Here is a 26,483-nt window from a genome sequence, read left to right on the forward strand (position 1 = left end):
ATGAGGAAAAAATATAGAATAGCTTGCGAATTCAGTGAGACTGGTCCTAGAAATCAGTGGGAAAAGCTTTGAATGCTAGTTTTAGGTAAAGTTCAATATGTATTCAAATATATATGTTCAGGTTTAATTAAGTTGTATATGGTTACTTTGTAGGGAGATGAGGGACCATTGCACAAGAACAGAGTCAATACACCATCCCCTAGGCTCCCCTTGTTTCCTTCTTCTGACATGCATTCTTTGAGCTACTCTTCCCAATTTCCTTCATGCCCCAGCTCAGGTAAAGAATGTTGCATACTGTGTTAATGAGACATTGAAAGTATACTCTTAAGAGTTAGATGTCTCATAATAATATTATAGTGGAGCGCTAGCTCCACTATAGTTAAGGTTAAGAAACCCTTTCTGTGTAAAGGATTATTCTTCTTAGTGCTCTAAAATCCTCACAGTTACTCAGATTGCCTTGAAATTTGGTGTGCCTCATGCCTTTCTTGGGGGGTCTACCTCACTCCCTCCAGATGTGATTTGGGATGTGTGGTTTAGTTGTTATCCTGTGTGCAAGTGTGAAAGGATTGTATAAAGATAGGAAATGGTTGTTAGACAGGTGTGGTATTTTGTCAGGGAAGTAGGCTCAGTGTTTGAGCTCAGGGCAAGTTCAGCTAGTGCCTGGCTTTTACAGTGACAACATGGGTGAGGTAATATATTTCACTGGACTAACTTCTGTTGGTGAGAGAGACAAGCTTTGGAGCCAATTTTGTGTGGCTCGAAAGCTTGTCTCTTTCACCAACAGAAGTTGGTCCAATAAAAGATATTACTTCACTCACCTTGTCTCTCTAATATCCTGGGACTGACATGGCTACAACTACACTGCATTCATTACATTGACAAGGCAAACTGTGTTATGGCTATTTTGGGGCATCGCGCAAGAGGGCAGAGTGAAGGTTGGGTCGGCTTTTGCCTTAACTCTGTATTTCCTGGCTTTCAGAAGTTTGAGTTTTGCTGAACTCGACATTCTGGAAGGGCATTAACTATCACAGGGCAGCCTCAACTCTGCGTTATTGATGGGTTTCGCCATTTAATTAATTAATTAATTGATGTTTTTATTGATAATAAATAAGAAAAACCAAGGTGACATTAAGGAAATCAAAATTAATTCTTTTACCAACAAAAAGTAAAACATAACACACTGGGGCACTTGCAGCATCACTGCAGTGTGCACACATGCTGCTTTTACCAAAGCATTTAAGAAAATAATCTGAGTGAGGCTGCCTTTTTTAAAAATACACTATAAGAACTATAAAATCACTAGTTGGCTAGCTGCTGTCAGCCCCAGCTCTTCTTTTATATGTGATTAAATGTCAGCACTAAATATTAATAATTTCAATTTGTTTTGATTTGTGATCCTGCCTCATAATGTGTCCTGCTTCCGCCTCTGCCTTACTCACATTATTGTCAGCAAATGCAGCTCACTCTGGAGATTTATAACACCTGAGGAAGTGCTGTAGCAAACATAGAAGATGCTAAATAGAGGCACAACCCAGAAGAGGATGGAATGGGACAAAGGTTGCTCCTGAATTTTGCACTTGGCAGGGAACCTGCTTGTCTCCTACAAAAGTAAAGGAAGTTCTTGGACTGTTCTGATTTGTAGCTGTGTCCTGGAGACATATTTAGGTGGCTCAGCAGCCCAGAATAATTGAAGTGCACAGTGCTTTGGCTTTGCTCCTGTGTGCTGCTGTTCCAGGAACTGGCACAGAACTCTTCAGCAGGCTCTGCACTAACAGGAGAAGGCCCCCTGCACTAAGGCTATTCCCTGTGGGCTGTCTCTGCCAGCTAGCCACTCCCTTTATAATAATGGAACAGCATGAAGGGGTAGATTGAAAAGGAGAACCAGGGCCACACTCTACAGAGAGCTGTTCCCCAAAGCCCAGATGTCATTTGAAAATTCCAGGGTTTAGTTTCAGCCCCAAATGTCTGAACATTTTGGACATTCCAGGTTCAGGTTAGGGACAATGGACGCCCTTAAGTATGAGTGATACTGAAATGTATGGGAGTACTTGTGGCACCTTAGAGACTAACAAATTTATTAGAGCATAAGCTTTTGATGCATCCGATGAAGTGAGCTGTAGCTCACGAAAGCTTATGCTCTAATAAATTTGTTAGTCTCTAAGGTGCCACAAGTACTCCTTTTCTTTTTGCGAATACAGACTAACACGGCTGCTACTCTGAAAACTGAAATGTATGTTTCTCTACTTTCAATGAACTAATTTGGGAGATAAAAGAAACATAGCAAGAATAGATCTACCTTGCAGGTAGTGTAAGTACTTGGTAAGTATGGAACCTGTATCAGTACTTTATTTACACTGCAGCCACTGAAAGCACAGTTCAGGGATAAGAAATACGGAAGGAGGTTCATATTGAATAGTATTGTGAATCATTACAATGATCAGCAGAAAATGTTTATAACAGGTGTTTCTGTAACTGGTAAACATGTGGGTACATTGTGTACTAATCGGTGGTCCTCAGTCTCCTCAACCTGTGTAGTGAGCACACTGGGTTGTAAAATTTGAATCAAGGGCTACTCATTTTTTAGGTTGTAGCTTTGTTTATGTACATGTTTTTGTCTTTCTGCTCTTACATCTGTTCACGTTAATTTTAAACGTACAAAATAGAAGCTGACAAAATTAAGCACATTAGCTTAATGAAATGTATGCGTATTATATTTGTAAATGTTTCTAAGAAACCTTTTCAGTCGTACTGCTGCTAGCTGAAGAGCTGCAGAGCCCCTGGTGTTACAGGATAGGTCTATGCATTTGGGAAGAGACACTGTCTGCATTGGATTAGGGATTTAGCTTGCAGTCTATTCAGTGCTCATAACAACATCCCAACATGGGTAGTTGGCATGGAAGGAGTAAGCTAACAGCCAGGCTAGTGCAGCAGTGAATCAATTTATACACTTCAGCAGCTACAGAGGGATTGAAAACTGGATATAAGGCAGACAGACAGATCCAGAATGAGCCTGAGGCATACACAAGACCAGAGTATTATTACATCAGATTAAGGTGTCCATCAGAGGCTGTTTAAGATTTACTGGGGCCAGGGCACAAAGAACATTTGGGTCCCCCACATCCTGGGGCCTCAGGGGCACCAGAAATAGGGGGTCCAGCCCCCACACTTTTTAATAGGTGTAATAGTCTCTGGCAGGTGTGGAGCAGCAGTGGTAGGGGTTGCACTTTGTGGTGGGGGGAGCTAATCAGCTCCTTGCCATGAAGCACAGCCCCAGTTAGTGACACCAACTTTTCCTGGTGGGGGCTGAGGTGAGCCTTAGCCCCACTTCAGTACAGGGCCCCGCCACTTGCTCCTCCTTTTCCCCCTGAGGCTCCCCCCGCCCCTCCCAGCAAGGCTGAAAGCAGGGTAAGAGCTGCACAGGGAGCCCAGGCTGCTGTGGGGAGCCCCGACCCTCCATCTGCCCTAGGCAGCATTCACTGGGGAGTAGAGACACTGGCCAGGGACTTCTCTTAGGCCTCTTGTCCCCCCGTCCAGGGCCAGTGGAGGGTCTGGGGCTCCCCACAGCAGCCCAGGGTCTCTGGGTGGCTCTTACCATGGCCTGACTCTGGCTTCCTGCTTTGTTGGGGCAGGGGGGTGGTTGGCGGAAAAAGGAAGAGCAGGGGGCAGGGTCCGAGGGTGAGAGGAGTAGCAGTTTCCAGTGCTGGTGCCCCCCCCCACTTCTTAGGGTTGCCAGGCATTTGGTTTTCGACCGGCACGCTCAGTCGAAAAGGGACACTGGCGACGCCGTTCAGCATTTGGTGACCGGGCTGCTAAAAGTCCGGTCGACAGCGCAGTGGGGCTTAGGCAGGCTCCCTGTCTGTCCTGACTCAGCACAGCTCCTGGAAGCGGCTAGCATGTCCAGCTCCTAGGTACAGGGGTGACCAGGGGGCTCTACATGCTGTCCCTACCCCAAGTGCTGGCTCTGCAGCTCCCATTGGCTGGGAGCCAGATATGCCAGTTGCTTCTGGGAGTCACCTGAGGTAAGTGCTGCCTGGCCAGAGTCTACACCCCAAACTCCCTCCTGCATCCCAACCCCTTGCCCCAGATGGGGCCCCCCTCACACCCAAACTCCCTCCCAGACCTCTCACCCCCCTGCCCTGCAATCCCCTGCCCCAGTCCTGAGCCCCCTCCTGCACTCAAACTCCTCATCACTGGCCCCACACCAGAGCCCATACCCCCAGCTGGAGTCCGCCCTCCCTCCCACACTCCAACCCCATGCCCCAGCCCTGGGCCCCTTTCCGCATTCCGAACCCCTCAGCCCCAGCATGGAGCCCCCTCCTGCCCCCAAATCTCTCATCCCTGGCCCCATCCCAGAGCCCGCATCCCCAGCTGGAGCCCTAACCCCCTCCTGCACCCCATTTCCCTGCCCCAGCCTGGTGAAAGTGAATGAGGGTGGGGGAGAGTGAGTGACAGAGGGAGGGGGGATGGAGTGAGCGGGGGTGGGGCCTCGGAGAAGTGGTGGGACCTCAGAGAAGGGATGAGGCATGGGTGGGGCGGCGGGGCTGGGGTTCAGTTTTGTGCGATTAGAAAGTTGGCAACCCTACCACTTCTCCAGTACTCCTGTGAGGGCACCCAAATTGGGCCTGGCCCCGGGGCATGGGCCCCATGGGCCTGTGCATTAATCCACCACTGATGTCCATATTAAACTGAATTATTATCCTATGAAAAAAGAGTAATTTCTATTAAGTATGACTGGTCTTAAATATGTTTTATAGGGATAGTCCTGTTGAAATGAATTTCCTTATTAAACATATCCAGATTAAGGGGTACCCTATCCAGATTAAGGTCTTCTTTATCCCTTACAAAAAAGACCAAATTGTTGTAATTCATAAATGCAACAAGATAAGTGTTCTGGGTTGCAGTTATCACACAGTTACTAGTGAGTGTCTCTGATCTATAAATGGGGAATGGGTTTGGTTCAAGAGCAGAGTTAAGGTTTGTGTCAGAAACATAATTGTGAATTTCCTGAATTGATAGTATTCCCCTTTGTTTTAAAGTAACCTCCTATTAAAGTGTTTCAACAGCAATACCTGCACTCTAACTTAACTAAAGTTTCTCATCTGGGAATATATGGTCTGTGTGGATATATGAGTTCATATATGTAACATTTATAAATTTGTCTGTTTCTATGCATAAACATAAAATAGGCATAGTTGTCAAACATGGGCACCTAATGTTAGGCTCCTAAATTCATAGCTGAGCACATGAATAAAAGGTCTTATTTTCAAAGTTCTGAGTAGAGCTGACCAGAGAACATAACGGGAGCAATTGAACCTGTCCTTCCTCTTCAGAGGAGAAAAAGCCTTACTCCATATCATTCTTACTTTAAAAAAAAAAAAGGCAGAACACTACAGAGCACTTCTTGACTTCAACTATATCAACAAATCCATAAAAAAATCAAACAAAAAAATTCACAATGGAGACCTTTAAATCCATGCTAGCCACAATCAATAGAGGGCATGACATTTGAATGATGCCAATCTCCATATCTCAATTTGACAGTCCCACAGATGCTTTTTAAAGTTTTGCTCTTGAAACACATTACCAATGCAGGTCCTTGCCCTTTGGTTTACGACAGGGCTTTTCATAACAAATAATAAAGGTGGGTTAAAAGTTAAAAAGTTAATACACATGCGGTTAAAAATGGTTAACGTGAGCTTATTTAAAAAATTATAAACAACCCAATGATGATGTTACATGGGAAACTGTGGCAACTCTGCGCATGGTACCGGTTTTGCTTGTCTGTGATTGGCCAACGTTGTCACCGTCTTTAGACGCTCATGTATATGAGCTACACTTACTTACTAGTCTGCATCTGTGCTTGTGGCTCTAGTCATGTGTATATGCAAATGCTATTGCTATCTTTACCATAGTATATTGCAGCCAGCATGGATTTGATAATGTTACAAAATAAGTTTCACATTCAGATTGGTCCTACCTGCGACCTATGTGATTGTTTTAATTACATGTATTTTTGTTGTTGTATTGAATAAATATTTAGATTATTGTTTGTATTTCTTTTCATTTAATTTTTTAAGGAAAACACAAAAGTCAGCTGTAGGTGGCGCTGAAGATACTGTGCATAGGGGTGCATAAGGTGTAAATCCAGCCCTGATCCATCCCCTGGTCCCACTGCTTCCCCCATAATGCCCCAAGCTCCTTTTTGTGACCTCACACCCTAGTCTCACCCTGCTCCTTGCCTCTTGACCACAGTGCCCAGTAAGGCCAGCCTTCCTGAAGCCCCACTGCCGTGAGCTCAAGCCCAGAGCCAGAGCACCATGGCTGGAGTCAGGGTGTGTGTGTGCTGAAGCCTGGAGCCCCACCACCCTGAGAGGCTGAAGACCAGAACCCACTGCCAGAGCCCTGTGGCTGAAGCCAGGATTGGGGAGGGAGTTAAGCCCACCTCTGGAGCCCCACGGCTGAAGCTGGGGAGGGGGACTAGAAGCTGAACTCCACCCCCGGAACACCGTGGCTGAAGTAGGGGAGGCTCAAACCTGCCCTCGGAACCTGTGGCTGAATCAGGAGAGGGGGGCTGAAGCCCTCCCCCGGAGCAGAGGGGGGCACTGCTTTGTCCCCTCCCCCATCTCTGCTCAGGGGAGGCTATCGTGGCCATAGGAAAACCCCTCAACGGCCAAGGTGGCCACATTTGAGAAACACTGGCTTAGGAACAGCACTGCAAGTGTTTACGAAAATATTGTCAATATCAGCTGTAAGAAAGGAAGGGGGTCTTCTAAATCATCTCTTATCTGTCCCTCAGTGAAGGTGTATAATCCCAGGAGGATTCTTGGGTCATTCACATGGGGTCAAGGACCATCCAAGGAATCTGGTCCAAACACGAGAGGAAGCACAGCATAAACTGTCGAGACGTCTGAGCAGGGGGTGGGGTTCAGCCTCTACTGCCCCTCCCCAATATGCTCTTAAGACTCTTCTTCCATATCTGGATTTACCTCAAGTGCTGATCATGACAGATTGCGCCTCAGTGATATCATACATCAATAGACAAAGAGGACAAGGTCGACAGTCCTTCAAAGAGAGGCTCACCTCCTGATGACTTGGTCAACAGAGAAAATGCAGTCAATTTGCTCCATTCACATCCAAGACAAAATTGTATGTTACAGCCAACTTGCTCAGCAGGCAAAAGTTAGGTCATCCAGAATGGGAATTATGCCTGGAAGTGTTTCATCTCCTGGTAAAAAATGTAGTCTCTCTGTGATAGATCTGTTGGCCTCCCACCTGAATCAAAAGGTTTCAGTGGTGTTGTCTTGTCAGTGGAATCACAGAACCACAGCAACAGATGTCTTGTTGCAAGGATGGCCAAAAGACACTCTTGTATACTTTCTATCCCTTTTCCTCTCCTCACAAGAATATTGCAGAAGAACAGATCAGGAGAGAAGCAGCACTGGTAATTTTGGTATTCCCATTCTAATCAAGGAGGCCTTGATTCTCTGATGTTCTTGACAGGGTACAAAGACCTCCACATCTACCTTCCATCGAGAAGGGATATGATATTACAAAAGCCGATCATGCATCAAGATCCAGACAGTTTGAGCCTAACTGCCTTTTGAACAGAGCCTCTTAAGCCAAAGAGGTTATTCAGAGAGCTAATATCCGTAATTTTAGCTTCCAGAAATAAATCTATTATCTTAGTGTATTCAAGGGCCTGGTTGAGCTTTAACAATTTGTGCCAGGACAGGGGTCTCGCCCCCACACCCTTTCAATCTGCTTTAGTACCACAGATTCTCAAATTTCTTCAAAATGAACTCGCGTTAGGCCTGGCAGTTAAGACTAGTGCTAAAGGAGTTGGCGGATGTGATTGCAGAGCCATTGGCCATTATCTTTGAAAACTCATGGCGATCGGGGGAAGTCCCGGATGACTGGAAAAAGGCTAATGTAGTGCCCATCTTTAAACAAGGGAAGAAGGAGGATCCCGGGAACTACAGGCCAGTCAGCCTTACCTCAGTCCCTGGAAAAATCATGGAGCAGGTTCTCATGGGATCAATTCTGAAGTACTTAGAGGAGAGGAAAGTGATCAGGAACAGTCAGCATGGATTCACCAAGGGCAAGTCATGCCTGACTAATCTAATTGCCTTCTACGATGAGATAACTGGCTCTGTGGATGAGGGGAAAGCAGTGGACATGTTGTTCCTTGACTTTAGCAAAGCTATTGACACGGTCTCCCACAGTATTCTTGCCAGCAAGTTAAAGAAGTATGGGCTGGATGAATGGACTATAAGGTGGATAGAAAGTTGGCTAAATTGTCGGGCTAAATGGGTAGTGATCAATGGCTCCATGTCTAGTTGGCAGCTGGTATCAAGTGGAGTGCCCCAAGGGTCGGTCATGTGGCCGGTTTTGTTCAATATCTTCATAAACGATCTGGAGGATGGTGTGGATTGCACACTCAGCAAATTTGCAGATGACACTAAACTGGGAGGAGAGGTAGATATGCTGGAGGGTAGGGATAGGTTACAGAGGGCCCTAGACAAATTAGAGGATTGGGCCAAAAGAAATCTGATGAGGTTCAACAAGGACAAGTGCAGAGTCCTGCACTTAGGACGGAAGAATCCCATGCACCACTACAGACTAGGGACCGAATGGCTCGGCAGCAGTTCTGCAGAAAAGGACCTAGAAGTTTCAGTGGACAAGAAGCTGGATATGAGTCAAGAGTGTGCCCTTGTTGCCAAGAAGGCCAATGGCATTTTGGGATATATAAGTAGGGACATTGCTAGCAGATTGAGGGACGTGATCGTTCCCCTCTATTCGACATAGTTTCATCTGGAGTACTGTGTCCAATTTTGGGCCCCACACGACAAGAAGGATGTGGAAAAATTGGAAAGAGTCCAGCGGAGGACAACAAAAATGATTACGGGACTGGAATACATGATTTATGAGGAGAGGCTGAGGGAACTGGGATTGTTTAGTCTGCGGAAGAGAAGAATGAGGAGGGATTTGATAGCTGCTTTCAACTACCTGAAAGGGGGTTCCAAAGAGGATGGATCTAGACTGTTCTCAGTGGTACCAGATGACAGAACGAGGAGTAATGGTCTCAAGTTGCAGTGGGGGAGGTTTAGGTTGGATATTAGGAAAAACTTTTTCACTAGGAGGGTGGTGAAACACTGGAATGCATTACCTAGGGTGGTGGTGGAACTTCCTTAGAAGTTTTTAAGGTCAGGCTTGACAAAGCCCTGTTTGGGATGATTTAGTTGGGGATTGGTCCTGCTTTGAGCAGGGGGTTGGACTAGATGACCTCCTGAGGTCTCTTCCAACCCTGATATTCTATGATTCTAAAAGGTCAAGTTGCTGCTTTGCTGTACTAAGGATGCTTAGACAAAGTAGTGAATTTCATCTTACCTACATGTCCAGCATTTTTCTATGGCAGCATCTCCTCTACATCATCCTGACATGCTGCTTCTCATTGTCATTACAGGCCCTCCATTTGAACCACCCACAAAGGTGTCTCGTTACTTTCTAATCATTAAAATGGCTTTTTTCACGACAATCATGGTTGTTGGCAGTGTATTTGAGCTAGAAGCCCTTTTGCTATAGCCTCAATGCTGCACATTCCATAAGGTTAACAGGTACTCAGAACCAACCCTGTCTTCATACTGACATCAGAAGGACAAATGCTTGACAAATTGTGTTTTATTACCAGTATGAAAGGGAAAGAAGGTTTCAAAATCTTCCATTTCCAGGTGGATGAAATACTGTATCTTAGAAGTCAGAAAGCATAGCTCCATCTTCTAATACCAGAGTTCACTCCCTGAGAGCCAGGGCAGCCTCATGGGCAAAAGATTGCAGGCCTCATACCAGAAAATCTATAAATCAGCAACCTTGTCATCTGTTCATGCCACTTTCAAAATTCTACAAACTGGATATCAGGCATCATCCTATGCTGCCTTCAGTAGACAGATGCTCCTTGCTGTAGCATCACAATAACTATAAGGAAAGGGTTATCCCCTTTCACATCTGTACATAACTGAATAGAGTTCCCTCCGATTGAGTGGACACTACTATAAAAATCTCAGTGTCATGGAACTGTGGCTCTCATTACAAGTAAGAATAGGAAAATTTATCTGAGTCTTACCTGACAATTTCCTTTCTTTGAGTAGTGATGTCTACAGATCCAACCCACCCTGAACAAGGTGTTAATTGGGAAAAGATACTGAATTATTAATTGGCACTCAAAGCCTATTGTTCACTGAATTCCTTGCTCTGCAGAAGATTGTTCAATTTAGTCAATATTTAATTTTCCTTACTGATGTAGAATATTTAGTTTTTCCTAGGCTATGGAAGTATCTCAACTGATGGTTTCTCAGGTGGAGCCATAAATCCTTGCCTCTGACTGACAGGTTTGTCCTACCTCCAAGGCTGCATAGAGCAGAGTGTCATGGATCTCTGGCTCTAATTACTTCAAGAAAAGAAATTTTCAAGCAAGCCATAGATAAATTTTACTGGTTTTAGATGGAAAGGTCTGGTTTTTGATGTGGGGTCTTTTTCTCTAGTTCTTTCTTCCCTCCATCTCTCCCTCAAAGTTCTTGGAGAGTCCTTTGTATGTCTCTACAAAACATTTCAGCTTTGACAAAATAGCATATTTTGATAAAAAAACATTTAATCGAAAATGTTCTGACCAGCTCTTATGCTGATCACCAGCAACTCCCAGTTGAATTCAATGGGATTTGTGAGTGCTTATTATCTTTGAAAATCAATCTGCTTATGTAGATGTCTAAATCTTACTTTAGGAGCCTTAATTTAGATACCCAAGTTTGAACACTTTGGTCAAGGTGTGTAATACTGTTTCCATATACAGAAGGGCATGGATGAAATTTACAGTATAAATAGAATCTAACAAATCGATGAAAACTGATTGTCTCTACATTTATGAAAAAAAAGGCATATTTGGAAAAGGGATAAACAAGATTCAAAAGGGAAACTGTGAATCTTGTGCATTGGCAGCATGCCACAGTGGTACCATGTGAGCAGATGATAATGTGATTATAAAATGCTATGATGAGGGTGCTGGCTTGGTGTCCACAACACCGAACATTTAATCCCAGTTACCCCTGTTTTTCTGTTAGACTTTCCCTCCCACCATCCCAGTAGTTGTATAGAAAAGCTAAGCACTACTGTCCAAAGATAATAATTGGTGGGAAAGTTAATGAAGTACCATGACATAGAAGCCAAAAAGAGTTCTCTAATTCTTCATTGGCATGAGCATTGTAAGAATGACATCGGTAGATTGGAAGTATTTGTGAAAAACAAAATAAAACTTTTTGTTTTAATTTTTTTGCAAGAAAATTAACATCAACACAAAGGGCAAAACTAAGGAAAAATATGCAGAATATTATTAATTATTAGCTATTATTTATTCAGCACCCATGATTGTGATAGTTGCCACACAAATACAAATGAAAAGACATAAGTCCTTGCTAGGAGAGCTTTACATCTAAAAATAGTCAAAAATACAGACAGAGGAATGAGGAAAACGAAAAGGTGACAGTTTTTCTTATCATAATTGTTCATATTTTCCCATTGATTATTTTAACATCAATGTCATAGTAGCCTTAAGCCAAAATATTTAAAAGGGCCCTCTGATTCTAGGGCTCAACTTGAGACATATTTGTCCTGATTTTCAGATATGCTGAGCTAGTCAGTCAAAAGTTGGAATTTCTGCTCCATAGGAAATTTCAAAAATCATTTAGTTTCATTTTGGAACAAAAAGCTGAATTTTGAAATTTAACATGGAAGAAGATCCCGGGCAAGGAAAAGAGCTCAGTTAAAAATGAACTTAACCTCACTTCACTCTGTACTAGCTATTTTCAAATACAAGAAAAAGATTAAGTGAAGGTAAGGTAAGTCCTAAGGACATTAAGGTAAATCTGTTCACTCTCTGCAGTTGCGATGAAGAAACTCAAGCAACTGATGAAAGTGCACTTCCTCCTATAAAGTATAGCAGTGATATCACCCTCTCATAAGAACACTTATGCAGTCTCTAGCAGATGTAGTCTGTATTCGCAAAAAGAAAAGGAGTACTTGTGGCACCTTAGAGACTAACAAATTTATTAGAGCATAAGCTTTCGTGAGCTACAGCTCACTTCATCGGATGCATTTGGTGGAAAAAACAGAGGAGAGATTTATATATATACACAGAGAACATGAAACAATGGGTTTATCATACACACTGTAAGGAGAGTGATCACTTAAGATAAGGCATCACCAGCAGCAGGGGGGGGAAAGGAGGAAAACCTTTCATGGTGACAAGCAAGGTAGGCTAATTCCAGCAGTTAACAAGAATATCAGAGGAACAGTGGGGGTGGGGTGGGGGGGAGAAATACCATGGGGAAATAGTTTTACTTTGTGTAATGACTCATCCATTCCCAGTCTCTATTCAAGCCTAAGTTAATTGTATCCAGTTTGCAAATTAATTCCAATTCAGCAGTCTCTCCTTGGAGTCTGTTTTTGAAGCTTTTTGTTGAAGGATAGCCACTCTTAGGTCTGTAATCGAGTGACCAGAGAGATTGAAGTGTTCTCCAACTGGTTTTTGAATGTTATAATTCTTGACGTCTGATTTGTGTCCATTCATTCTTTTACGTAGAGACTGTCCAGTTTGGCCAATGTACATGGCAGAGGGGCATTGCTGGCACATGATGGCATAGATAACATTGGTAGATGCGCAGGTGAACGAGCCTCTGATAGTGTGGCTGATGTGATTAGGTCCTATGATGGTATCCCCTGAATAGATATGTGGACAGAGTTGGCAACGGGCTTTGTTGCAAGGATAGGTTCCTGGGTTAGTGGTTCTGTTGTGTGGTGTGTGGTTGCTGGTGAGTATTTGCTTCAGATTGGGGGGCTGTCTGTAAGCAAGGACTGGCCTGTCTCCCAAGATCTGTGAGAGTGATGGGTCGTCCTTCAGGATAGGTTGTAGATCCTTGATGATGCGTTGGAGAGGTTTTAGTTGGGGGCTGAAGGTGATGGCTAGTGGCGTTCTGTTATTTTCTTTGTTGGGCCTGTCCTGTAGTAGGTGACTTCTGGGTACTCTTCTGGCTCTGTCAATCTGTTTCTTCACTTCAGCAGATGGGTATTGTAGTTGTAGGAATGCATGATAGAGATCTTGTAGGTGTTTGTCTCTGTCTGAGGGGTTGGAGCAAATGCGGTTATATCGTAGAGCTTGGCTGTAGACAATGGATCGAGTGGTATGATCTGGATGAAAGCTAGAGGCATGTAAGTAGGAATAGCGGTCAGTAGGTTTCTGATATAGGGTGGTGTTTATTAGCTTATTAGCACCATAGTGTCCAGGAAGTGGATCTCTTGTGTGGATTGGTCCAGGATGAGGTTGATGGTGGGATGGAAATTGTTGAAATCATGGTGGAATTCCTCAAGAGCTTCTTTTCCATGGGTCCAGATGATGAAGATGTCATCAATGTAGCGCAAGTAGAGTAGGGGCATTAGGGGACGAGTGTTCCTACCAGTGTCCCATAAAACACTGATGTCCTTTTGATTGCAGCTGAAACAGTTAAGAGCATTACTGTGGATACAAGACAGAAATGCAAAGGTGCATAAATATACTGAAGCATTTGTACTTAAGTGTTCAGTAATTGTTCAATTACAAATGGTTTAATTCCCCAGCGTAGACTCAGTTCAAGAAGACCTGTACCCACCCACCAAGAGAAAAAGAATATGAACAGCTCTACTTTCTTTGTTGCTCCTGCCTTCCAAAAGTAGGCCTGGTAAATACACTGAAATAGCCAACTACTGGCAGAACCTGTTTGATTGCACATCTGTATGGTTCTCTGTATCATACACAATGGGCTAATTCAACATATTTTATAAAATCAAGGTTTCCATGGGATGCCAGATCTAAATTGTTTTCTGTCCTTGTTGGTTTTGTGTATGAGCAGGAAGTGGGTGAGCCATCCAAGGAGTTCCAACCGAGTTTCTGTCCTTAATTCAGTATGCACATTTCTTGGTTCATAGATCATGCTTGTAAGACTGTTGTCAAAAGTTGCAAACATTCAACTGTATATAGTTTGTATATAGGCTAGTACTAAAAGGGAGTTGATTTGCTATTAGGGTGTAATGAATTAGTTAATACATTAACCTTTTAACTTCTGGATTATTTAAATTAAAATAATTGTGGGTCACTAATGAAATGAGTTTGATTTCATGCTGTTCCATGTCACAATACAATTCAGTATAATTTTCAGTCTTAGTTTTACTGAAGCTGAATATTAGAACAGTGGAGGTCAAACATTAAGGTGATGGGTTGTGATTTAAAACAAACTTGATTAGGGTTGGCTTGACTTTAGCTGAACATGTTGCAAATGAATAATGAGGCACATTGTCTGAACTGTGTGTGGATATACACAGCACCTGTTAACACTATCCCTGGGCAGAGCTGCTAACAATAGGGGGGCAACTGGGACTGTTGTTTAGTTCCTGGGCTTTATGGGGTCTTGGGAGTGACAGCGCCCTACCAGATCCAAAGTTTTTGCTATTGCAGCACCTGGACAGTCAGTTCCTGCTTCAGTAGTTTGTTGTAGTGAGTCAGTAGGGGGAAGCTCGACTAGAAGTGCTGTGTGAGGACATCTTCACACACAGTACCTCCCACAGTAACTCACAGCATAGGGAGCCTTGAGCCAGCCATAGTGACATATGGATCTGGTAAGAGGACTAGGGGGCCAAATTCTCAAAGGGGATTTAGACATTACAATGTTCAGCATTGCAATGCCTAACTACTAGGTGCCTTGCCACCTAGTGGTGTTTACAGGCCCAAGTTAGGAGCCCCGGCTTCTCAGGCATTGTCTGGAGAGAGATAAATGCCTAAAAGGGAGATTCACAGAAGCCAGCAAACTAAGTAGGGAGCTCCATAAACTAGCCACAAATGAAAAGAAGAGGAAATAGGGCCCAGCTCCTCAAAGGGACTTAAGTACCTGACTTCCCAGTCTGGAAGAAGGCATCAATCTCTGCTCAAGATTCACAGCCATGAATCCTCTCCTAGATTTAGGTGCCTAAGCCAGGTCAGCCCTTTCTCAGGGTAGAGCGGGAGAGGAGACAGAAAGACAGACTCACCTATCCCATTATAGCCAATAGCCCACTGGTTAGGGCACTCAGTGTGGAGGTAGAAGACCTCTTTTCAGATCCCTGCTCTACCTGATTTCTAACTTGAATTTTTTTTCTCAATTTTCAATCCCATGACAAATTTTGATATTTTGACCTTTTACCCCAATTTGGAATGAAAATAAATGTTGAAATATTAGATTTTTCCATGGAATGGAAATTCTATTTTCCAACCAGCTCTACTTACCTGGTTTCCTCGGTACAGCTGTGATGGAACTGCAATTGGTCTGTCCATTAGAATAATTTAAAAAGAGATGTAGTCTCATGCAGGTCTCAAAGATTTTTCCAGTGCTGTTGTGGAAGTTGTTGGGTCATTCTTTAATGATTTTTTAAACAGAAAAATGTAAAACACACATCTGTTTTGTGTATTGTGTATGCTCACAACAAAGGGATTATTAATAATAAATGAAGCCAGCAGATAGTGGAGTAATGTGTTCTCAATTTCATGTTGACATTAATGACATGTAAAGAAATGCAAGAACGCTCTGTATTAAGATAGACCTTACAGGTTTTTAAGCTCAAAGTAAATGGGATCAATTTATTTACTTGTTTCAATGCCTGAAGAGGGATTTTCCTACAAATTTCCATATTTTTACGCATTTAACAACCCAATTTAATTTTATTTAGTTAGAGGCAGTATAATACTTTAAGCTAGTTTATTGGTTAGTTAACCTTAGTTGTTTTATCATGCAATCCTAAAAAGTCAAAAAGAGATATTGCCAAATTATGAAAGAACCACGTGAACCTGTCAAAACACCACAAAATGGTTAAAACAGATGTATGACTTATTAAAGTCCAACTGTAATTTTGGTTTGCATTTTGTTCTGTAGATGGGTGTAACAAGCTGGCAGCGTTTCTTTGAAACTCCCTATCCTATCCCATTGAGTCATCAGACCCCACTTAAGCCTCTCCCTGCAGATTTAAGGGAGGTGGGAGTGACTTTCTAGAAGAGAGAGGGCCTAGGGTACGGACTGAATAATTTTGAGGGAGGTCCTATCTAGGAGCAGCCAGCCTGGAGATAAGATTTGATCTGGCCTTTATGTTGTCTTCCCCTTAAAATGTGACTTTCCAATTCTGTGTACTTAAGGCTTAACAAAACAGTAGGTAAAGGTGACCATATTTTTATGAAATGTGTATGCTGGAGAGGAGGCCAGACAGCATGGTTTGGGCATCTGGGGATTAACAAGTACTTGTATTTTTTTCTTAACCTTCCAGCTTTTCAGATTCACTCTCTTCTTTTATACGGCTTACATGGGCACTACATTTTGTTTCCCTCCAGAGGCAGTTAGTTTTCTGTTGACAAGTCCCCCAATTTCAGTATACCTCTGGGCACAGTTGCTTCTGTTGACCCTTGATACTACTGCTCAGATTCCTGCTTCCTCTACTGTCAAAGCCACACACACACTTTTCAGTGCTGCCAGACACAGTCAAATCTGTGAAGGGGGCCAAATGTGCTGCACCTCTCTCTGTCAGCTGCTTCCTCATCAAATTTGGCATGCTTCTGTGCAATGAGTTATGGGTTGTCTCAGATTGCACTTCATACTCTACAGGCTGGGGGCTGGCATAGTTCAGAGAGGAAGAGGTTGGCAGAGAAAGATACAGTGTTCAGGCACAGTTGTGCCTTGACTGCAGCAGGGAGATAATCCTGGAGTAGGTTGGGTGGTCACTAGTTTGGGTCCAGTGAAACTTGGACAAAACATGGATTTAACTAAAACTGTCTGAGACACTGAAACCATCCCCCCCCCAAAAAAGAAGGGCATCTCGTGATCCTATTATAGGCCAGATTAATAAATGTTACACTAAACACTGATTTATGTTATTACTATTAATCCCCAAGGAAACAGAATTCCAGTATATTTTAATTAAACAGATGATTTTGGTAGCTGTTAAAAATAGCTGTGATCTGAAAAGGAGCCATTTGAAATTCATTACAGGCACTAAACAGCTCAGTTGCTGCCATCAACACACACACACACACACACACACACACACACACACACACACACACACACACACACACATATATATATATAGTCCAGGAGCCAAGGGTTTATATTTGTGTATAAACTCTCAACTCTTGGATTGCCAAATTCAATTTAGTTGGCTGAAGTAGAGTCTGGTTAACTAAAATCATTGTGGACTGTTGCCTTATTATCTGACCAGTATTTTTTTTTATGGCCTAGCTGTTAGTCAAATCCAGAAGCCCCCCACAAGTTAAGGGCTTGGCTACATGGGGAAATAGCCCAGAATAGATAGCTATTGCAGAATAGATATTCCTCACATGGATGCTCTTACTCTGCATTGTAGGTGTATTTACACTGGAGCTGGAAGAGTAATTTCCAACTTGGCTAGTCATACCTATGCAACCTTAATTGAGCTAGCATGCTAAAAAGAGAAGTGTAGCTCTGGTGGGGGGAGAGGCTAGCTGCTCAAGTAAGTACCTAGTGTCCCCTGGAGCAATTGTACTCAGGCCAGTTAGCCTATCTCACCTCCTGGGCTGCCATGGCTACATTTCTATTTTTGGCAATTCGATCAAAGCTAGCGCACATAAGTCTACCTAAAATGGAAATTACACCTGCAGCTCAAAGTGTAGTGTATCCTAAGAGTGCTTTTGTGTGACTTAGGTTAAAACACTTTGGAAGTGGATTAAACTAATCTGCAAAAAGGCACTTTTAGTGCAGAATAAGTGTATCCACATGGGGAGTTAGAATTCACACCTAGCTTATTTCATAATAGCTTTGCCATGTAGACAAGCCCTGAGATTGATGCTGCAGCATATTTAGGTCATAAAGAGTCTGGCTCAGATTCTGTTTTCAGTTTAAATGGGGAGATCTGTTGTAACCCCACTGGAGTCAGTTCACACACAGACTAGTATAACACCTGAGTACCAGAACAGAATTTGGCCCTCATATTAAATACTGTCTTTATGCAGCAGTTGGGGCATGTTTCTTTTCTGTCTTTATGCATTATAGGCTTGTCAACTATACTCAGTTGCATTTTATACCCTCTTATTTCATATAAAACTCACTACAAATTTAGTAGGATTAAGTTACAAAGTATAAAGTAACATTAGTTCAAGTAAGTTTGTGAGAAGCAAGGCTAAATGTTATTGGGCTGTGCCCCAGCCAGTAGGTTCCCCACCTCCAGAAGAATATGATACTCATTGGGAAGTTCTGATACTGACATTGGAGTTCAGAGACAGTGTCTGGCAAACTAACAGTGTTTTTAAAAGGCCTACTAATTTCCCTGCTGGTAGTTTGACAAAAATAATAGTTTCATAAAGTTTAAGGCCATTAGGTCACCTAGTCTGACCTCCTGTATATATAGGCCCTTAATTTTCACCTTTGGTATAGTTGAAATTACTGATCTTGCATAGATAGGAAAAGAAGACGTCACTGTTAGAGCAGTGTGAAATGTTCAACTCAGACCAAAAACCATATTCAGAATCAGTCTTGCTTTCATGTCCATGAACACCTTTTTGCTCTAGATACCCACAAACTGATTCATGGTGTTGTTTATATTGTTATGTAAGTGTCCTTCCCCCCCCCCCCCCAGTATCTGAACACCTCACGGGTATTAACATATTTATCTTTACAGCCCCACTGTGAGATAAGGCTATCCTATTTTACAGGTAGGGAACTGATGCATTAAGTGACCCTCCCAGGGGTTATACTGGTAGAGCTACGAGTTGAACCTGGATCATCGGAGTACCATGCCAGTATTTAACCCCAAGTCCATCTTCCTCCCATCCCAGAACGGATTCCTGTGGGACCCCACTCAGTGTGCCCTTTCAGTTTGACTATAGTTATCAGTGGTTCACGGTCAAGCTGGAAGGGAATATCAAGTGGGGTCCCATAGGGATCAGTTCTGGCTTCAGTTCTGTTCAATCATCAATGATTTAGGTAATGGCATAAAGAGTACACTTATAAAGTTTGCGGATGATAACAAACTGGGGGGGTTGCAAGAGCTTTGGAGGATAGGATTAAAATTCAAAATGATCTGGATAAGCTGGAGAAATGATCTGAAGAAAATAGGATGAAATTCAATAAGGACAAATGCAAAGTACTCCATTTAGGAAGGAATAATCAGCTGCACACATACAAAATGGGAAATGACTGCCTAGGAAGGAGTCCTGAAGAAAAAGATCTGGGGGTCATAGTAGGCCACAAGCTAAGTATGAGTGAACAGTGTAACGCTATTGCAAAAAAAGCAAACATCATTCTGGGACATATTAGGAGGACCGTTGTAAACAAGACACAAGAAGTAATTCTTCCGCTCTACGCCACGCTGATTAGTCCTCAACTGGAGTATTATGTCCAGTTCTGGGTGCCACATTTCAGGAAACGTGGATAAATTGTAGAAAGTCCAGAGAAGAGCAACAAAAATGATTTAAAGGTCTAGAAAACAAGACATATGAAGGAAGATTGAAAAAACTGGGTTTGTTTAGTCTGGAGAAGAGAAGACAGAAAAGGAATATGATAACAGTTTTCAAGTATATAAAAAGTTGTTACAAATAGGAGGGAGAAAAATTGTTCTCCTTAACCTCTGAGGATAGGACAAGAAGAAATGGGCTTAAATTGCAGCAAGGACAGTTTAGGTTGGATATTAGGAAAAAATTCCTAACTATTAGGGTAGGTAAGCACTGGAATAAATTGCCCAGGGAGGTTGTGAAATCTCCATGTGAGATGCTGGTGATGTTTCTGAGGGAAACTGTTGAAGCACTGGCTAGAGCTGGGGAACCTGCCATGTTGCAGGAAGCCTTGGGCAGAAGCACCTTGGAATGAGAATTGGCATGCTTTGCATAAGCCTGGCCCAGAAGCAAGTGGTGACTCTAGAGGGAGGTCCCAAGGAGATGGGATAGGACTCAGAGGCATGAAGGCCTGGGAAGTGTAACTCTGCAGGGGGCTCTCTGGCAGAAGACCTAATTTTAGGGCTGTGGGAGGAGCCCAGGAAAAAGGGGTTGGTCCTAGGGGAGGTTCCATGGAGCAGGAGTAGGAATCACAGGCAGAGAGATCTGGCTGAGTGGAACCCTGCTGGGAGCCTTCTCATGGGACACGTGGCGTGGGGCTACAGGAAAAGACTTGTGGGAGAAAAATAGGTCTCGGAACTCTCAGGTAGGAGGCCTGGAGAATGGGCCCTGGAATGGGGCTAAAGGAACTGGGCACAATGGTTAATAACTTTCTGGTGGGTGACCTGGGAACAGTGACCCTTGAATGGGGTTGGAGAGCTGCTGCATTTTAACTTTGTTTTACTTCCTGGTTTTGAGAGGAATAGTTTTTATTACGTGGGATCTTTGGAATGTGGTACTTCTATGTAAATAAAAGGATTTGAATCTCTTGATGAGACAACATTCCTTTGCAAGTTTTCATGGGTCATATAAAGGGAAACTGAGGCAAGTGTGCATGTTCTACTGCAGCCCGCTGGGGGCTGCCCCATGACGGTGAGTCATTAGGAAACCCAAATGGTGCTGCAGAAATGGAGATGACAGGGACTTACTTATCTGGCTTCCCTTCCATATTTAAGTAAGTTTTATTTAAACACTGCATTCTTTCTGGAATAACAAGAGACAGTGGCATATTGGGTTAGAGGTATGTTGTTATCCTTATTGTATGAGTAAAGGGCAGCAGAACTGTCCTTAGCCTACCCTGACTGAGGAGGTCATTCTAAACTTGCTAAGCAGCAGATAGGGATGGAAATTCCTGTGAAGAAGAGCCGGGATGCAGAAAGGCATTCTGACTGGGTAGTGTGGATGCCATTTGACCTTTCCCTCCCCAGCGTTTAAAGACTGTGCTGATTAAACTCAACTGAGAGTCATCATTTCTGTTCAGCCATTGCCAGAGCTGAATCACTGATAAGCAGGTCTAAGGGTTATGCCTTAAACCTGGTATTGGAACAGTAGTGAAATGAAAGACCATGCAGAGGCTGTACTGGTGGTGAGGTTCCCTGTTACCCACTGAAATCCCTAAAAGACTTGGGTTAAGTGGTGGAACCTAAGAACGTGGAAGTGAGTGACCAGTGGCTGCTGAGAAAAGCAATGGAGGCAGTGGCAAACTGCCAGTTGCAGAGCTGCACAGAGACATCACTTGATGTCTCCCTGCTTTCTGGGTGGGTGATCCCCTGTGAATGCACCTTGGAATTCTGGGTCTTTGCTAACCTAGTGAGTGGGGTGCACCAGAGGGAGAAAGGAGTGATGTGTTAAAGGAACATTTTTTCGTTGAACTTTCCTACTGCAAGGCGGGAAACTGAGGCAAAAGACATTGCTCAATGTACTGTTGGGTCAGGTTTGCTTATGGTCATGTGCATTTGAATGTGGTTGTAGTGTTTTCCCAAATTAATGTTTGCTTCCCTTTCCCCTTTAATAAAATTTTCACTTGCTAATCACAGATGCAGTGCTTGCAAGTGGGGAAGTATTGCCTCTTGAGGGTTCCCAGGGGTGGTATTAAGTTCTCCCAGATTTCTGGGTGGGGGCTCAAGTTGGTTCTATTTTGTATTGTTAAGAGGAACCATTGAACCTGGCCCTTGTTGCTGCCGACTCCACCTGGCAGAAAAATGACACTAATCAAATCATTTAAACCAAATGTGTTTCTAGGTGCCTGACCTCAGACCCTGGGGTCTGATTTTCACATGTGCAGAGAATTCACAGCTCCAACAAGAGTCAATTGGAAGCTGTATTTTGAAAATATATAGTGCTCAGCACTCTGAGAAATCAGGACTTGGTGTCTCAAATTAGGTGCTCATTTCCCCCAGAGTCATTAATCCCTCATTCCTTTTCACCCTGCATTCCCAGTTACCAGTTCATTCATTCAGCCCTCTTCACACTCATCCAGAGAGAAGGGAGTAGAGAGGGCCTAAAGCACAGCTCAGGTGAGATGGGAGGGGAGGGAAAAGAGGTACTGCAGCTGTGCAGGCTACCTGCACCAGTAGAGGTATGGGGGGTGCAGGTTCTATCAGGTGGCTGGAAGAACTGCTGTACTGAGAATTTGCAAAGATTTTTTTTTTTTTTGCTCTGGCAGTCTTCAGGTGTCACAATCGGTTTCCTCTGATTGAGATAATTTGTACAGGCAATGGGAGGGAAAGGGTCTAGAGTGATCATGCAGCCCATAGAGGGAACTGATCCACCAGGCAATTGCTTGGCTACCTGGCACTCCAGTCCCAACCTAGCAGGGGGACATCCAGTGGCCTCCTGTATTTTCAAACTCTTTATTTTGGGAATAATTGTGGTTGAGCAAGTCCCCACAACACTTCACAGCTTTCTTGTGAGATAAATACCAAGGCAATAGGTGCCTTATAAATACTTAAGACAGATATTATTATACTCATTTTTATAGCTGGACAAACTGCTGCCAGATTGACTTTCCCAAGGTCAGACAGCAAGTTGACAATGAAGCAGAGCCAAATCAAGGAAAACTGGTTGCCAGCCCCTCCTCACTTCCATGGCTATTACATATTATTTTGCTGTTTGATACATGTTGTTATGATTAATTTAATTAGAATAGAGAGAGTTCCTCACAATTTTTAGCAAAGTCTACTTTTTTTGCTTTTAGCTAGAAAGTAACTTTTTTTCAGTCTGGCTAAATCTTCCATCTCAGATTACCATTTAATTTATTTGCTAGTTTCCATTTTTGTAAAATCGCCCTCACTTTATAAAAAAGTTTAACTTTGTCCAGATCACTAGCATGTCCGTTTTTGTATCAAATGGAAATTGATATTCTAGAATCATATTAATTCCATTTTGGAGAGTAGACCAATACCATACTAATGATGAATTCAGCTGTACAAAATATTCCCAGTCAACCTCAGTTATACTTGAAATGTGTCTTGGTTTCAAGGCTTGATGCATGTGAACTTCAGCCTAGTCTTGTAAATGTGGACTAGTCTTGTTTTCAAAGCTGGGAATCCCACTAACTTGCTTCTCCCTCACTCCCTCTAACAAGGGTTCCCTTACTCTCAGCAAACCCTGGGACCTGCCCTCCCTCTTATCTTAGATGTCTTTAGGTTTGTGAACAGGCTGAATTCCTACCTCACTTTAGCATAGGACACAGAGAACCTGGTTTAGAGCCCAAACTGGTTTTTGTATTGGCAGTTGAAATAACAATAACATAACACAAAACTTGGACTAAGTCCTCCCTCCCCCAAACTAGGCTGTTCCTAGGGCTTTACTGCAGGACTTCTCCAACCCAGACACTATATCCCTCTGTTTAGAGAGACTCCTCCTTAGTATAGCCAGGGAAAAGACAAGCTCTACTTGTCTGAGAGTCAGCAGAAGTAACATGCTAAGCACATGGTTTCTGAGTAGACTCTGCTAGCCTGTTACAGAAGGGAGTTATAAAATGGAGTCAGGGAGGGGGAGAGAGCAGTGGCTTGTCCACATCTCCTATTGTAAATAATCTGGTCACGCTACAGCTCCAGAGAAGGTTTTCAATTTAAATAATGCCAACAATATTGTTACGCACAAAAGGGAACCTTTAATTTTCAGTCACAAATTCCATGCTATGTTTGGTTTTTACTTTCTGGGTCATTTGGTTGGCTTCCCCTGGTCCCCCCAGAGAAGACTAGTGTTGCATGGTAACAAAAAGACTGTGCCCTTTTCTTTTGGACATGGTGATGTCGTCAGGACTTTTGACACCTCTCTGTTAGATTGTTGCAATGTGCTCTTCATGCAGGGCTGGCTCCGGGCACCAGCGTTCCATGCAGGTGCTTGCGGCGGCAGTCAGGAAGGGTGTCAGAGTTTCTTCGGCAGCAGCAATTTGGCGACAGCTTCTCTCTCTCCTGCCATCTGCGGCGGCAGGTTTTTCACTGCTTGGGGTGGCAAAAACGGTAGAGCCGGCCCTGTCTTCAGGAGGCTACACTTGAAATCATTCAGAACTGGATCTACAGCAGAATGTAGTTTCTTGCAGGGAGCATGTTGCACCTGTGCTTCATGATGTGCACTAGGTAGCAATTGAGTTCTGGGTGAAATTCAAGAAACTGCTTTTGAATTTAAAGCTGTAAATGAGTTATGTCCTCTTTACCCAGAGACTATCTCCTCCTGTGATGCTTTGCTAGTTGTGATAATGCAAAGCTCATGCCAACACTCCTCTGCAATAAGTGGGAGGGGCTGGCAGCAGCATATTTCTGGTGTGGGGTCTGTGGCACTGCAGTTTGCTTCCCCTTGTGGCATATCAGAGCCTGGCTATGAGACCCTTATGACAAGCTGCAGGATGCCATTATTTTTCATAGACTCTTTGTAAAGGGGATGTTTTGAATAGTGATGTTTCTGGGGAGGGAAGCCAGGAAGGAGAGTCTAATAAATGGCTTGGGTTGGTTGTGTTGTCTGGCTTTCCTGGAGATTTGTTTTTAAGATTTTTATTGTACTATAAATCTTTTTTTTAAAAATATGTAACACATGTAGAATTTGCACATAGATGCAGTGGATATCTAAATAAGTGAATGAATGAATGAGCAATGTCTACATTGTAGTTCAGTAGCAATTCCAGTCTGATGAATTCCTCCTAAAGTGTACTGTAGTAGAGCATGGTTTGAGCATTATCTGAATCACATCTCCAGCATTTGTCTTTCTGTACTAGCCTCATAAAGTTTAACCAGTTGGGGTTCAGTAAATCCACTAGAGAATGTAATATTGGATAACACTAGTATATACATCTATGGCGTGTTTGTATATATTTTCAGGTATGTTATTCTAGTCAGTTGATAAGGAATTTTTTTCTAGATTCCCAAGTTTGTTTTGAAGCTCAGGGTTGGATCACTTCTCAAACCTTGTAGATCCTAGATGTAGGAAGTGATAGATCCACTATTCTTGTACTACCGCTGCTCCTTTTTGTCGCCTCAGTCATATAATATCCTTTCAGTTGCTGATGTTTCCATATGTCTGAGGAGGAGTAGACTGATTTCTTTATGTATCAATATCATCCAGTGTCCAAATGCCATAAACAGATTCTATGCTCCAGAAGAGAGGTTTTCTTGTATATAGAAAGATTAATCCACAGGGAGGGTCTTGTAAATGAAAGGAGATCTAAATCTGCTAGCTATGATATATGTAGCAACTTTAATATGAGATGTGATGTAAGACTGTTCTGAAAGTAACTCATTTTAAAGAATTTCATCTTTTGGTACTGTCAAAATGTTGTCTTGGACCCATTACCATCTCATGGCTTACAGGACATTGGGGTGATGTAGAAATCCCGATTCCTCCCTCCTGGATGAATGTGGCATCGCACTGCCCTTTGCCTCCATTTCCCCCACTCTCCGTCGGCCAACTCTAGCCATAAGAGCATCCTGACTTTCCAGCCAGATCACTTTACAGAGCCCTGCCCCGTCTGGGGCAACAGACTTTACCTAAGTCCTTTACCGAAGTCCACCTAAAAATGGATAAAAAACCAAACTTTCAGCTCCGTTGGCAGCCCCCTTGTCATAGGTGTGGGTCTGCTGCCATTCTGTGCCTCTGTCAATCCCCGGACGCAGGTCCTGGTGCACAACTCCCCTCACTCAGTTCAGGCAGGCTGCAGGTCATCAGGGTGCCCATCTCAGCTAGGATTGGCCTGGAATCTCCAGGAATTAAAGATTCATCTTTAATTAAAGATTGTGTCATGTGATGAAATCTCCAGGAATACATCCAACCAAAATTGGCACCCCTACTCTCAGCTAGGCTTCCAGTTTGCCCCTGGAGAAGCCTGTCCGTTCTATTTCCCTTTCTCCTTCTCAGCCTGCTTCCTGGAGATAGGACACTTCCCTTCTCCTTGATCTTTCTGGTCTCTCTCTCTTTTCCCAGGGAGTGACTGCAGAGTTTCTCTGGGAATACAGCCCTCTTCTGCTCTAAATTTCCTCTGTTTAAAGTAAGCCTCTACCTATGACTCATGCTAAATTAAGTCTGGCCCACCCTCCCGGTGCAGCCTGATAGCTTAACTGGCCTCTGACGCCCACATTAACCCATTCAGGGTCTTGGTAGAGTACATACTCTATCAGAGACAGTGTAAGAGCCATAGGAGGTCTCTTTCATAAGAAATCTGGAAGGGCCTATCAATCCATCTAAAGATGGATTGTTAAGGGCAGTATGTTAATAAGGCACAATACATTCATTCTCATTCACACTTTGTTAATCCGCACACCCTAAAATTTTCACGCAAAGATGTTCTGATCCCACATCTTAGCTAAAATTATGCTGTAGAGAAGTGTGATGTTAAAATTCCATTATTTTCAAATTCTACTACAGAAAGTATTACTGTTTATTACATATCTAGTATACCTTGAAATGTATTTATGTAAATAATTAAAACTAAACTACACTGATCAAATAAACAAAGCATATTCCGTGCTGCATTATCTCCACTTTAAGT

At 43.1% G+C, this 26,483-nt stretch overlaps 1 protein-coding gene across 2 annotated transcripts in view; it reads left to right on the forward strand.

The window, feature by feature from the left end:
- ESR1 (estrogen receptor 1) overlaps window positions 1–26,483 on the forward strand; it is a 180,815-nt gene that overhangs the window by 12,071 nt on the left and 142,261 nt on the right. Inside the window, exon 1 of one of the 2 annotated variants that reach the window (XM_043511212.1) lies at window positions 20,133–20,264. The exons of the other annotated variant lie outside the window; for it this stretch is intronic. The gene's annotated coding sequence lies outside the window, so the exon portion shown is untranslated. Of the gene's footprint in view, window positions 1–20,132; window positions 20,265–26,483 lie in introns of those variants that run through there. 2 annotated transcript variants of the gene reach the window in all.

The sequence above is a fragment of the Dermochelys coriacea genome, chromosome 3 (assembly GCF_009764565.3).
Source record: "Dermochelys coriacea isolate rDerCor1 chromosome 3, rDerCor1.pri.v4, whole genome shotgun sequence".
In the NCBI taxonomy this organism is placed as follows: Eukaryota; Metazoa; Chordata; order Testudines; family Dermochelyidae; genus Dermochelys; species Dermochelys coriacea.